A 12,765-nucleotide genomic window follows, 5' to 3' on the forward strand; every position below is an offset into this window, starting at 1 on the left:
GCGTACTTGATCTCCGGGGTAAAGAATAATTTAGCTGAGATCCGAAGTGTGTAACTTGGATGACAGAAGATTAAATTATGTCTTAACCCTTGTATAGCCGGCGGCGGGACCTTTTCGCAGGATTTATTTTAGCCTTTTTTCGGTCGTCGCCATTTTGTTTAAGTGTCACACTAACTACTAGACTATTAGAAATACCGATATCAAAAACGTCTTAGGATACCAGTGGCATAGAGTGAACATGTTCGTTAGGCAACTCGGACAGTGAGAAGCGTGAGTGTACACAACTTTTGCTACACTTGTCATGGACAAGTGCGAGTCGGACTCGCGCACGAAGGGTACCGTTATTTATAAAATATTAGATATTAGCAAAAATAACACGTTTGTTGTATGGGAGCCCCCCCCTTCAACATTTATTTTATTTTATTTTTAATTATTCATTTTGAAAGTGAATATATATAAGTATACGACTTCATCATCATCATCATCCCAGTCTATATGTCCCACTGCTGGGCATAGTGCCCACGCAGGCCCAGTGCGGATTGGGAACTTCACACGCACCATTAATCTGCTTCGCTTTGGGCAGTTTCCTCACGATGTTTTCCTTTGCAAAGCTTGGAACCCTGTTTTAGGCGTGTCCGACACGCTCTTGGCCGATTTTTAAGAGACATAGTATGAATTAGGTGCTGTGTCCGTGACTTTGTCAGCGTGGAATTCGATTTATCTTGGCAGTTAATGGCAGCCCCGATGGATTTTTTTGCCATTGTAATTTATTAATAGGTGGATACATAGGTATGTACTTATAGTACTGACGTATGTTTATCCGATATTGTGATGCCTCTATCTGTATGTATTAAAAACCAATAGGATCATAAAAGTAGGAAGGAACCAAGGAAGTCACTCTTAGTTGTTTACCTCTTTAGGGGCTGTTTCACCATCCATTGATTAGTGTTAACTGGCGGTTAGGTGTGATGCCGTCTCTATTTGTTTTGATCGAATAGACGGAGACGGCATCACATTTTTAGTCGGGGGATTTAACTCTTTTTTTTATTTTTTCGAATTACTTTAAATTGCTTACTTAAATTGATATTTTTCTTTGGCAGGAACAGACAAAACATAATTTAGTTACATCGGGTTTGTATGTTGTTATGAACATGGGGTATAACCTCACAATCGTGAACATAATTATACAACCCCGCCATGCACTGGTTTGGAAGAGCGTTTTGTGCCAACCCTAACGCGAGTAAAGGGCGAGTAAGATGTCGCGGGATGTCATAATGGATAAAGGGGGACAGTAGCACAGTGTGCACAGTACCCAATATATGACACAACAAACCGAGCATAAGCAAATAAATAATAAAAAAATAATACTCCTAAGGCTATGGAGACTATTTAAACGTTAATATTGGATAGAAAATTGAGAAATGTAGCGTGTTGTTTTTTTTTAAAACGCTAAAACATTAAATTATACTTACCTAAAATTTATTAAACTAAGTTCTGTTTGAAAGTTTAATAGATGCAGCTACATTTTTTGTTGCTTTGATCTTAGACATATCGTCGCTTCGGAGGTAAAGATACTAAAGCGACATTTGACCAACTTTACAGGAGAGCGATTTAAAGTTTTTTTTTGACGAAAAAAATTCATAACTCTTTTCTTTGTGAACACATTCTAGAATTTCTAAGACTGTATGAAAGTCAATTCAGCATACTATGAACTGAAATGTATAATTTTGACCTAAGTACAATAGTTCAGGAGATAGGTGGCGCTTTAGTCATTCGTCTCCAACTTTTTGAGACAACGCAATAAGGTAAAAGGACTAAACGTAAGAATTGGTTATGTATATCATAATTTCAGATGACTAACGGGATATTTATTCTAGTTTTTTTATCTTCAATTTACTTAATGGCGTTAATCAATTTCTTATCAAACTGTGTTTAATGCTTATTCACCAATAATCAAACTATTTTACAACTGCATAATGCTTAAGCACCATTAAATGATAATCATAAAACATTACAAATACTTAATAGACTTGCAAGTTAAATGTTTTAATATACAACATACTAATTTTTAGATTACTTTAACGAATGATCACTAATGGACCGTCTGCAGGGCTACTACGAAACTCGAAACTCGAAGTTCGTATCGTACTGTCCCTCTCGCTCTCGTATTAAATAGTATAAGTGTCAGAGGGACCGCACGACACGAACTCCGAGTTTCGAGTTTCGTAGTTAGCCCTGCAGACTTTAATCAATATTACTAAATTCAAAGGAAAAACAGGAAATTGTAGAAACTTTTAAGTTTTATTTGACATTGGTTCTTGTTATCGTGTTATCTGCCTATCGTCAACTATTGGGGGATAAAGCTGTTCGCGTCCGTGGGCTTTAGCTCTAGTTACCCACACGTGTCCCCTAGGTAGCGCCAAATGAACAACCTCATTCTGGTGGTAGGCTTCGGCCGCGGTTTGTCACCACCCACCTAACTAAGTTATGCTGCCAAACGCTGCGTGCAAACCGGTTTCGGTGCCGTCAGTTTGCTGCACCGGGTGCCTGTTCGTGGAGGGTAGCGGAATCCAAAGCACGGTGCTCCGCTGGCCGACCGCAGTTAGTAGGGGGCCCAAGTAGAGGTTTCGCCAACTTTGAAAGGCTGCCCCGTTAACTTGCGAAAAATCCCGAAGATGTGCTGTAGTGCCGGTTGGCGACCGAGGAGGGGACCCGAAAGCCGTCTTTGGGGGGTTCGGGCGTCCCCGCAGTCACCAGACCAAGCTCCTTGTGTTGTGGCTCATTTTCGTGTGCTGCTGGATGAGCAGCACTGTGTCTGTTCAACTGCCGTCTTTTCTAACCTGTTCACTTTTGTCTTTCTCATCTCCTTCTTTTCTTCAGGTGAAATTACTGGCATGTGAGGTATCCCATCTTAGGCCTCTAGGTTGGCAACGCGTCTGCAATACCCCTGGTGTTGCAGATGTATATGGGCGGTGGTGATCTCTTGCCCACCGACTACCCACACTACCCAGGGTACAGCCTGGAGCATACTTTTAAGCCACGTGCTGGGGTCTGCTTGTACGTTCGTGATGACATCTGTACTCAGCGTCTCCGCAACCTTGAGGATCCTAGCTTTTCCATTCTTTGGCTACTGATGGACACTGGTGTTGAACAAACGGTTTACGCTCTGATCTATCGGTCGCACAGCGGTGACTTGGAGACGACCAGGGTCTTTGATCACTTCAGTGTTACGGCACGGTTTGTGGTTCAGCAACGGTATCCGCTTGCGTAGTTGGTTTTCTTGGGGGACTTTGGACCATGCAAGAAGAGCTAGATCTCGCCCAGCTGGTTAAGCAACCGACTCGCATACCGGATGTTGCCTTGCACACGCCTAAGTGCTTGGACCTACTGCTGACGACTGATCCAGACAGGTACAATGTGTCGGTGTCTTCCCCTTTGGGTACTTCTGACCATTGTCTGGTGAAATTTGTGTCGCAGTACTCTCCTACCGATTGCTTAATCGGTACTCGGCGAGTATGGCGATACAAGTAAGCAGATTGGGATGAGATGCGTCATTTCTTTGCTTCCTATCCATGGCAGAAAACTTGCTTTCCCAGTAACGATTCGTCGAGCTGCGCAGAAGCTGTTACCGATGTGTTGCGTCAGAGTATGGAATATTTCATTCCTTTCTCTGACGTATCCACTGGTGGCAAATCTCGCCCATGGTTTAACGCTGAGTGCGCTCAAGCTGAAGCTATTAAGCACTCTATTTGCTTACTTACTGTGGGCTGATGCTCGATGTCGCAATGCTCCGGACCGGATGTACACGTTAAGAAACAGCTCTTTAACAAAGCTGCCATGTCCTGCAAAAAGGTCATACGGAAAGCGCGATTCCTCCATGTTGGTTGTATCGGTGCCAAATTTGCTTCCTACCTGAGAGTAAAGAAAAAGAAAAGAAAGAAAGAAAATACATTCCTTAAGCGTTTTCGTCCTTAGCCAAATCGGTGGAGTACAATTTCTGTCGTCCGTCACTGCCACCACTGCTGAAGTCGGATAAGTCGCTAGCTCACACTGCAGCGGAGAAGGCAAACCTGTTTGTCTCTCTGTTTGCGGAAAATTTGCGTCTTGATGATGGTAGTGTAGCGCCTCCCTCCATTTCTCACTGTGGTACGTTTAAGCAGGAGGTCAAAATACACCAAATGGAGGTTTTAAGAACGCTGCGTTCTCTGGACGTAAATAAAACTAGGAATAAACTATACCTGGAATTGTTTTAAACACCTGTGCTCCGGAACTGTCTCCGGTTTTGACACGTCTGTTCAGGCTCTTCCTCAAGTTGGGGCAGGTCCCGGTATCGTGGACGATTGCTAATGTGCAGCCAGTATCTACCCAAAAAGGGCAGTCGTGCCGACCCGTCGAACTATCGGCCTATCGCAATCACCTCCATACTATGTAAGGTAATGGAGCGTGTATTGAATGCTAAGTTCCTGGTAGGTATATCTAGAAGGTAACGATCTCCTCAGTGACCGCCAATACGGGTTCCACCGAAATCGGTCCACTGGGGACCTTCTGGTATATGCTACTCACATTTGGTGTGAACCTGTTGAGAAGCATGGTGAAGCTCTTGCTGTGTCTCTATTCCAAGGCATTCGATAGGGTCTGGCACAGAGGCCTTCTTAGCAGGATTCCTCCTGTCCTATGCTCATGGATCTCTGATTTCCTGCGGAACCGATCTAAACGAGTTGTCATTGACGAATGCTCATCTGATCTCATGGCAATCAATGCCGGGGTGCCTCAGGGATTGGTCCTATCTGCAACTCTATTATTGCTGCACATCAACGATTTGCTCATACCCGATGTGTTTGGGTACGCAGATGACGCAAAATTGCAGAGAGGTACCTTTCTAACGGCCGGGCCCGGGCCAGCGGTGATAAGATCGGGCACTCAGGGAGGTTATGGTACAGCGGACGAATTCGACCTCGGAGGCCATGTCCGACTGGGGCTCGGCCAACTTGGTCCAGTTCAGTGCTGCCAAGACACAGGCGTATCTGTTTACCGCTAAGCGGAGACCGTTCACTTTGGCTCCTACTGTCCAGAGGAGGGTATCCTTACCACCTAAAGACCACCTTGAGGTTCTTGGGTTAGACCTTCAATCTAGTCTCAACTTCGGTGCGGCTATTGAGTCCAGAGCGAAAAAGCAGTCATATATTTACCATCGAAGTTAATGCGTCGCACTACGTTAAGCTTTGGCCAGTTATACATTTGATTTTTTCACTTTCCGGATTCGAATTTTTAAAAAAGAGACATGTTTATCTGATTCCATTTGGATCTGAAATTCAAGTATTTTAATTATTCAAAGTTGCCATTCAATAACATAATTTGAGCCTTTTATATAGTAAAGCCTGGCCGTTTAGAATAGCTAGATGTCAATTCATCATATTTCTATATCAGACCCTATTTCCGATACATAGAATTCTCACAATAAGGTTAACTTTTTATCATGTTCCTTCGTACCTAACTCTAATAACAGTCAATAGAGTTAGTGCACATAATTATAATAATTATTTGTTTACAAACTTGCCTTTCGTAATCACAATCAATTATTTAATTATTTCAGGTTTTGTTGCCAACACGCTCTATTATTGCGTTGATATAAAAGACGCGCATAGTACCTTACCTATCCTTGGTAAAGTGATTGTAACTTAAATTCCTAAGATTAAAGTCCAGATTACTTTGGCATAATATCTACAATTCGTATGAAAATATCGTGGGTACTTTTACTAACTGGCTTATATAATTGATTTTTCGTAAAAAAAATACCTAAACACTTATTTTTTGACAATAAAATGACAGATTATTGACTTACTGGACCAAACATAATCCTTTAATATTATGTTTTTTTACTAATATAAATGTTTTCTTTCTTTTGCTATGTTGTAATGACGCTAATACACCACAAATTCTGTTAACTGTTTTGTACTAAATACTCAAACGACTTAAATATATTCTTATCAGTTTAACCAAAATACTAAACGCATCCAAAACTTCAGAATAGACTGGAACAATTTACTAAAGCGACGAAGAATCAAATTTCTTGATATGCACAGAGTACTAAAACGCCAAATGTATTTAAAGGTGAAAAATTACAAATGACTTAACAATATAATCGTTTAGAAACTAAAACAGGTAAAAGCACTAAAGAGAAAATACTCAATTTAAGCGTCGGATTAGTAATAAGTGTCCCAAATTTCACTGATTTTTCAGGGGCTAAAGCGCCAAAAAAGTCCTCTGATCGTCCCGAAACCCAGATAGATCGACGCAGAAAAATTCGCTGATTCCGATGGTATATATAACTCAATTTGGCCCAAAGTGTCGCTTTAGTATCTTTACCTCCGAAGCGACGATATATTATTATTATATAAATTTTATTGTTTTAATTTTTTGTTTTTTGATACAAACTGTTTTTTTTGTTTCACTGTTCGTTGCACGGTGATCTAAGAGGTGCCGCGCTAAATTGTTCTGAATTATTAAGACGACATTACGAACCGCCGGTCTCTTCTTATGACAGGTCTTTTCACGTATATTTTGAACCCGCATTGGAAAAAAGGAGGCAGTAAGTTGGAACATTAGTTTGTGTCTTTTTGTGTTGAAGAATAACCTAGATGCCCAATTATATATATCAGCTAATGATGGAGGACAGTAGGCCAAGATAGCTTAGAATAACGGCAGAGCGACTTAACTCATTCAAAAAAGTTTCACGATTTAGCCGAATAGCTTCCTAACTATAATTAAAAAAAAGCCGTGGTGGCCTAGTGGTTTGACTATCGCCTCTCAAGCAGAGGGTCGTGGGTTCAAACCCCGGCTCGCACCTCTGAGTTTTTCGAAACTCATGTGCGGAATTACATTTGAAATTTACCACGAGCTTTGCGGTGAAGGAAAACATCGTGAGGAAACCTGCACAAACCTGCGAAGCAATTCAATGGTGCGTGTGAAGTTCCCAATCCGCACTGGGCCCGCGTGGGAACTACGGCCCAAGCCCTCTTGTTCTGAGAGGAGGCCTGTGCCCAGCAGTGGGACGCATATAGGCTGGGATGATGATGATGATAGTTATTTATGCAACTGTATCGTAATAGGGGTCCTTAAAACACGAGTGTGATCACATGAGGGTGTAGGGTCACATGAGTGTTTTAAGGCCTAATGACGTTCAGTTCAGATCTATTTGAAAATAATTCCGATCCGCATTAGCGATCCCTTCAAATAGCGAACCTACTGTGTTAAAAATAAAGTTGTGTTAAATACTTGTGATTAGATATCATTTAACAGTATTGTAAATCTGTTTAAAAAATATACCTCGTTGAGTTTCTTGCCGGATTCTACTCATAACAGAGGTTTTTCCGAACCGGTGGTAGATTTTTTTGACATTCATAAGTGCTTGTTATAGCCTAAATTGAATAAGATATTTTGACTTTAACATTGACTTTGAGTTGCATACAATATTTTATTTTCGCAATAGTAGTCGTGATTAATAGGTACTCGATATGTTTGTATATTAGTTATGGGAGTAAAGCTATCAATAGCGTGTTAAAAACGTACTATAGGTACCTACTTATGTACCAGATTAAGATACTAAATACAAACCTTTGTATCATGAATAAGCTTAATGTCCATTATCACATTTGGAGACAGGATATTGATTAGTTAACGCTCTATGGAATCAGATCATCTGGTATTGTGTAGGCATAGTAATAGTAAGTTGTAATAGTAGTATAGTTCGTCGTTACGTATATACGTCCCACTGCTGGGCACAGGTCTCCTCTCAGAATGAGAGGGCTTGAGACGTAGTTCCCACGAGGCCAAGTGCGGATTGGGAACTTCACACACACCATTGAATTGCTTTGCAGGTTTGTGCAGGTTTCCTCACCGATTTTACCATGTCTAAAGCAAATAAACCATTTCATTTCATTTCTGACCAGTGATAAACTGAACCGACGCCAGAGTTAACGTGTAACCGATGTCTATGAATGAAACACAGTTCATGTCAGGTAACAGGAAAGCATAATCCCATTTCCCAGTGGTGGACCGCGCGACGGCATGATCGAACCCCCTGCCAGGTCCGAGGAGACTATCGCCACTACATGCGAAGGATCCGGCCCGACGCTCTGGAGCGCTCGGAGCGTACCATTCGCCCCTTAGGGCTTGCCAGCTCTTGTTCTTAATTTAAGGTTTGCTTTAACTGTCCTTCCCTGACAACCCAAATGATGAACCTGTTACTAAAAGATAATAATAATAATAATAATAAGCCCCTCACAAATCTAACTCCACGTCCGACACGACCATCAGTGTCACGTGAGGGGCGGACATTGGCAGCTATGTATATAGCTATATACTTACCAATGGCTAACGGAGCACTAGTAGCGAGACGTAAGTATGAAAGCGGGACAAAAGAGAAACATACTACCCCAGGCGGGTACCAGCGGAGGAGACGATGCTGGAGAATCCCGCCCCGAGCGCCGCATCACGCGTAGCTCGAGCCGCTCCGCGTATTCTGGGGGGAGCAATGTACCGCTACCTAGGTCAACTCGGCTAGCGAAAGCAGCTGATATCATTTCACGATCATCATCACCAATCTCATCGACCCATAGCACATTTGAATCACCCAACTCATCGCCACACCCCTTTGACTCCCTATCGCCTTCCGATACGACATCTTTATCTTCAATGTCAGTAGATGTTGTCCAGGAGGCAAACGCCATCAGCCCTGGACCCGCTACGGGCAACTGTCGCGCGCGAAAAAAGTGGACTATTGAAATGAACAAGTTCATCTGGCGCACTTATCTTCATATTACCGAATTAGAAACAAAAACAAATGGCTACCTTGACACATTATACACACAGTTTAACGAACAGTTTCCGGAAATGAATGTATCTAAGCAACGAATAGGAGATCAACGTAGGGCCATTATAAGGAATAAGATGCTATCAAAAGACACTTTAGACATCATAAGAGAGGAAGTAACTTTACAACTCACACACTCACATACAAACCTTACACAACAGTCACAGACATCAAATAACTCCCAGTCAAGAACGCGAATAATATGGACGGATGAAATTAACGAAGCTATAATAAGAGCATATTACACGATCACGAATTTAGAGTCAAACACTACAGCATACCGCAGACAACTACACAAAGAAATAACAGAAAAATTTTCAGAATTATCACATGTCTCAGAACAAAGAATTGCTGACCAAAGACGAATAATTATAGCAAACAACCGCTTGCCAGACCAAAAACTACAAAAAATACGAGATGAGGTACAACAACAGCTTAATACACAAGACGCTTCCATCACTCAAATCACCGACTCAGACAATGTGAACCATGAAAATAACTCTGCAATAGAAAACCTACAGACAGAACCTGACCCCAAAATACAAGGAACCACGAAATTATTGAACCAGTTGATGCAAACAACGAACTTGCTCAAAATATAACAAAAACATTTGAAACTACATTGGAAAGATTCAAAACTACTGATCCAACACAAAGACCATACATACCGAAACAAAAAACCTCCAAAAAACTTAGCTATATTATTAACTACATCAACACAAACATTCTACCCAAATACATATCTGAGGAGGACAGTTACATAGTGACGCAAACATTAATATATTGTTCAGCTTACACTACTGCTTCCTGTAACGGCACAAAATTCAAACACACGAACTCATCCCCAGAACAAAGTAATGATATTAGACCAGCGTGGCAGAAAAGATTAGAAACAAAAATAAGTAATTTAAGGAAAGACATTGGCAGGTTAACACACTACATACAGGGCTTCACGGGGGCAAGACTATCGGCATGTGTTGAAGACATAAAAAAGAGACATCGACAGCACTCTCAGCACGAGGAGCTCAATACAACTAACGAGCAATTTCTTGATACACTGAAACAAAAGCTGAATGCAGCCAAGGCAAGGCTTAATAGATACCTAAATTGTACACGCAGGAAGAAACAAAACACACAATTTAGTAATAACGAAAAACAGTTTTACAGGCAACTAACGATAGACACACAACACAAGAGTACACACAACACCTTACACACTGTCTCACCTGACGCTGAAAATTTTCATCAATTTTGGTCAAATATATGGGGCAACCCAATAGAACATAATAAAACTGCTGAATGGATTCATGCTGATGAACAGCTCCTGAACGACGTCCCTCTGATGCAGTTCGAATATATACCAATAGACACATTTGTTAGAGTTATAAAAAAAACACATAACTGGAAAGCACCTGGTACTGATCATATACACAACTACTGGTATAAGAAACTTACCACACTACATCCCACACTACACAAACATATAAATAACTTCATAGAGTCGCCCAGCACTATGCCTGAATTTCTCACTCAGGGTATCACTTACATGTTACCAAAAGATAATGACGACTAAACCCAGCTAAATACCGACCAATAACATGTTTGCAAACAATCTACAAAATACTCACGTCTTGTCTTACAGAACTTATATACCAACACGTAACAGAACACAATTTACTAGCAGAAGAACAGAAAGGTTGCCGCAAGAACAGCCAAGGATGTAAGGAACAGCTCATCATTGACTCGGTTGCGATGAAATCAGCAATTAAACATAAACAAAACATTACCACTATGTATATAGACTACCGAAAAGCCTTCGACTCTGTGCCCCACAGCTGGCTTATACAAATACTGCACCATTACAAAATTAACCCAACAATAATTACCTTTCTGAAAGACACAATGCAACACTGGAAAACAAAACTTAAATTAGTCGATTTTCCCACACCAATACAAACTACAGACATATACATTAAACGTGGCATTTTCCAAGGAGACGCATTGAGCCCCCTTTGGTTTTGCCTCGCTCTTAATCCTCTCTCAAATATGCTGAACCGACATGTCAACGGATTCCCAATATCACATGATCAAAATTACACAACATTAACACACCTTATGTACATGGATGATATTAAACTATACAGTTCCGATACAGAAGCATTACACCAGCTCGCAGACATCACGCAAATGTTCTCCAAAGATATCTGTATGGAATTCGGTATTGACAAGTGCAAGACGTTGTCTGTCCAGCAGGGAGCTGTTGTGCAGGATGACTATGCGCTTGACAATGGCGACCTCATCTTATCAATGGATGAAGACACTCCATATAGATATCTAGGATTCCAACAATCACAGCAAATTCACCAAAAGGAAACTAAAACAGATTTAATAAAAAATTCAAACACAGACTAAATGCAATCCTCCGGTCACAATTAAATTCTCGCAACATGATTAAAGCAGTTAACACTTACGCAATACCAATTCTCACGTACAGTTTTGGCATAATAAACTGGTCGAAAACCGATCTCCAAAAACTGCAATGCATAATCAGCAAGTTAATGACTTCACATCGTAAATATCATCCACGATCATGTGTACAACGATTAACTCTTCCGCGAAACCAAGGCGGCCGAGGTCTAATAGATATCATTAACTTGCATAACAAACAGATAACAAACCTTAGACAATTCTTTTATAGACGAGCACACGATTCCATCTTACACACATCAGTCACACACGCTGACATACGGCTTACCCCTCTTAACCTACACAACACAAACAAGCAGCGCAACGAGCACATCACGGACACAAAACAAAAAATCAACGCATGGCAGCGCAAGTCTCTCCACGGAAGACATTACAACGACCTGCAGCAACCACATGTCGACAACGTAGCGTCGAACGCTTGGTTGCGTCGGGGTGAACTCTTCCCAGAGACTGAAGCTTTCTTAATGGCTATCCAAGACCAAGTGATAAACACCAAAAACTACCAGAAGTACATCATCCGCAGACCAGGATCAGACCACTGTCGACACTGTCACGCTAGCTCAGAAACAATCCAACACATCACCGGCGCTTGCCGCTCCATAGCTCAGACTGACTACAAACACCGACATGACCAAGTAGCAGCAATAGTTCACCAGTACCTAGCATCCCAGTTCAAACTAATAACAGAGAAAGTCCCATACTACAAATACAAGCCCCAGACAGTTCTAGAAAACGGTGACTACAAAATATATTGGGACCGAACCATCATGACTGATAAACGATTCACTGCAATAGACCAGACATCACTATTTTAAATAAGAGAGAAAAGTTAGTATATTTAATTGACATTGCCATCTGCAACACACATAACCTACAAAATACCCACACAGAAAAAATAGCTAAGTACACCGATCTCTCCATAGAAATTAAAACACAGTGGCAAGTCCGCACCGTTAAAACAATTCCCATCATTCTCTCCACAACAGGTGTCATACCGAAAACACTCCATGAGAGCCTCCGGGCACTCAATATGCACTCAGCCACATACACTCTATTACAAAAAGCAGTCATCTTAAACACTTGCCGCATAGTACGCAAATTCCTTTCTATATAATACACAGTTAGAATTAGAAATTAGTTTGGTACATATTTTAAAGCACTTGGCTTAGGCCCGTGCAACATTTTACTTGATAGGAGAATAACGAAATTATTCCGTATTCAAATTTTGAAACCGGTATCCGCGGTATTTCGGTAATTTTTCGGTATTATCCATATTTTCCCTTTATTTTTCTTTCTTTCTGTATAAGTCTTTGTTTCGTTGAAATTATACCAATATACATGAAAAGCAAGATTGAATAAACTTCCCTTTTAATGAGCAACTATTAAAATAAAAAACTTAAGTTGTT

This window comes from Choristoneura fumiferana, chromosome 28, assembly GCF_025370935.1.
Source record: "Choristoneura fumiferana chromosome 28, NRCan_CFum_1, whole genome shotgun sequence".
Classification (NCBI taxonomy): domain Eukaryota; kingdom Metazoa; phylum Arthropoda; class Insecta; order Lepidoptera; family Tortricidae; genus Choristoneura; species Choristoneura fumiferana.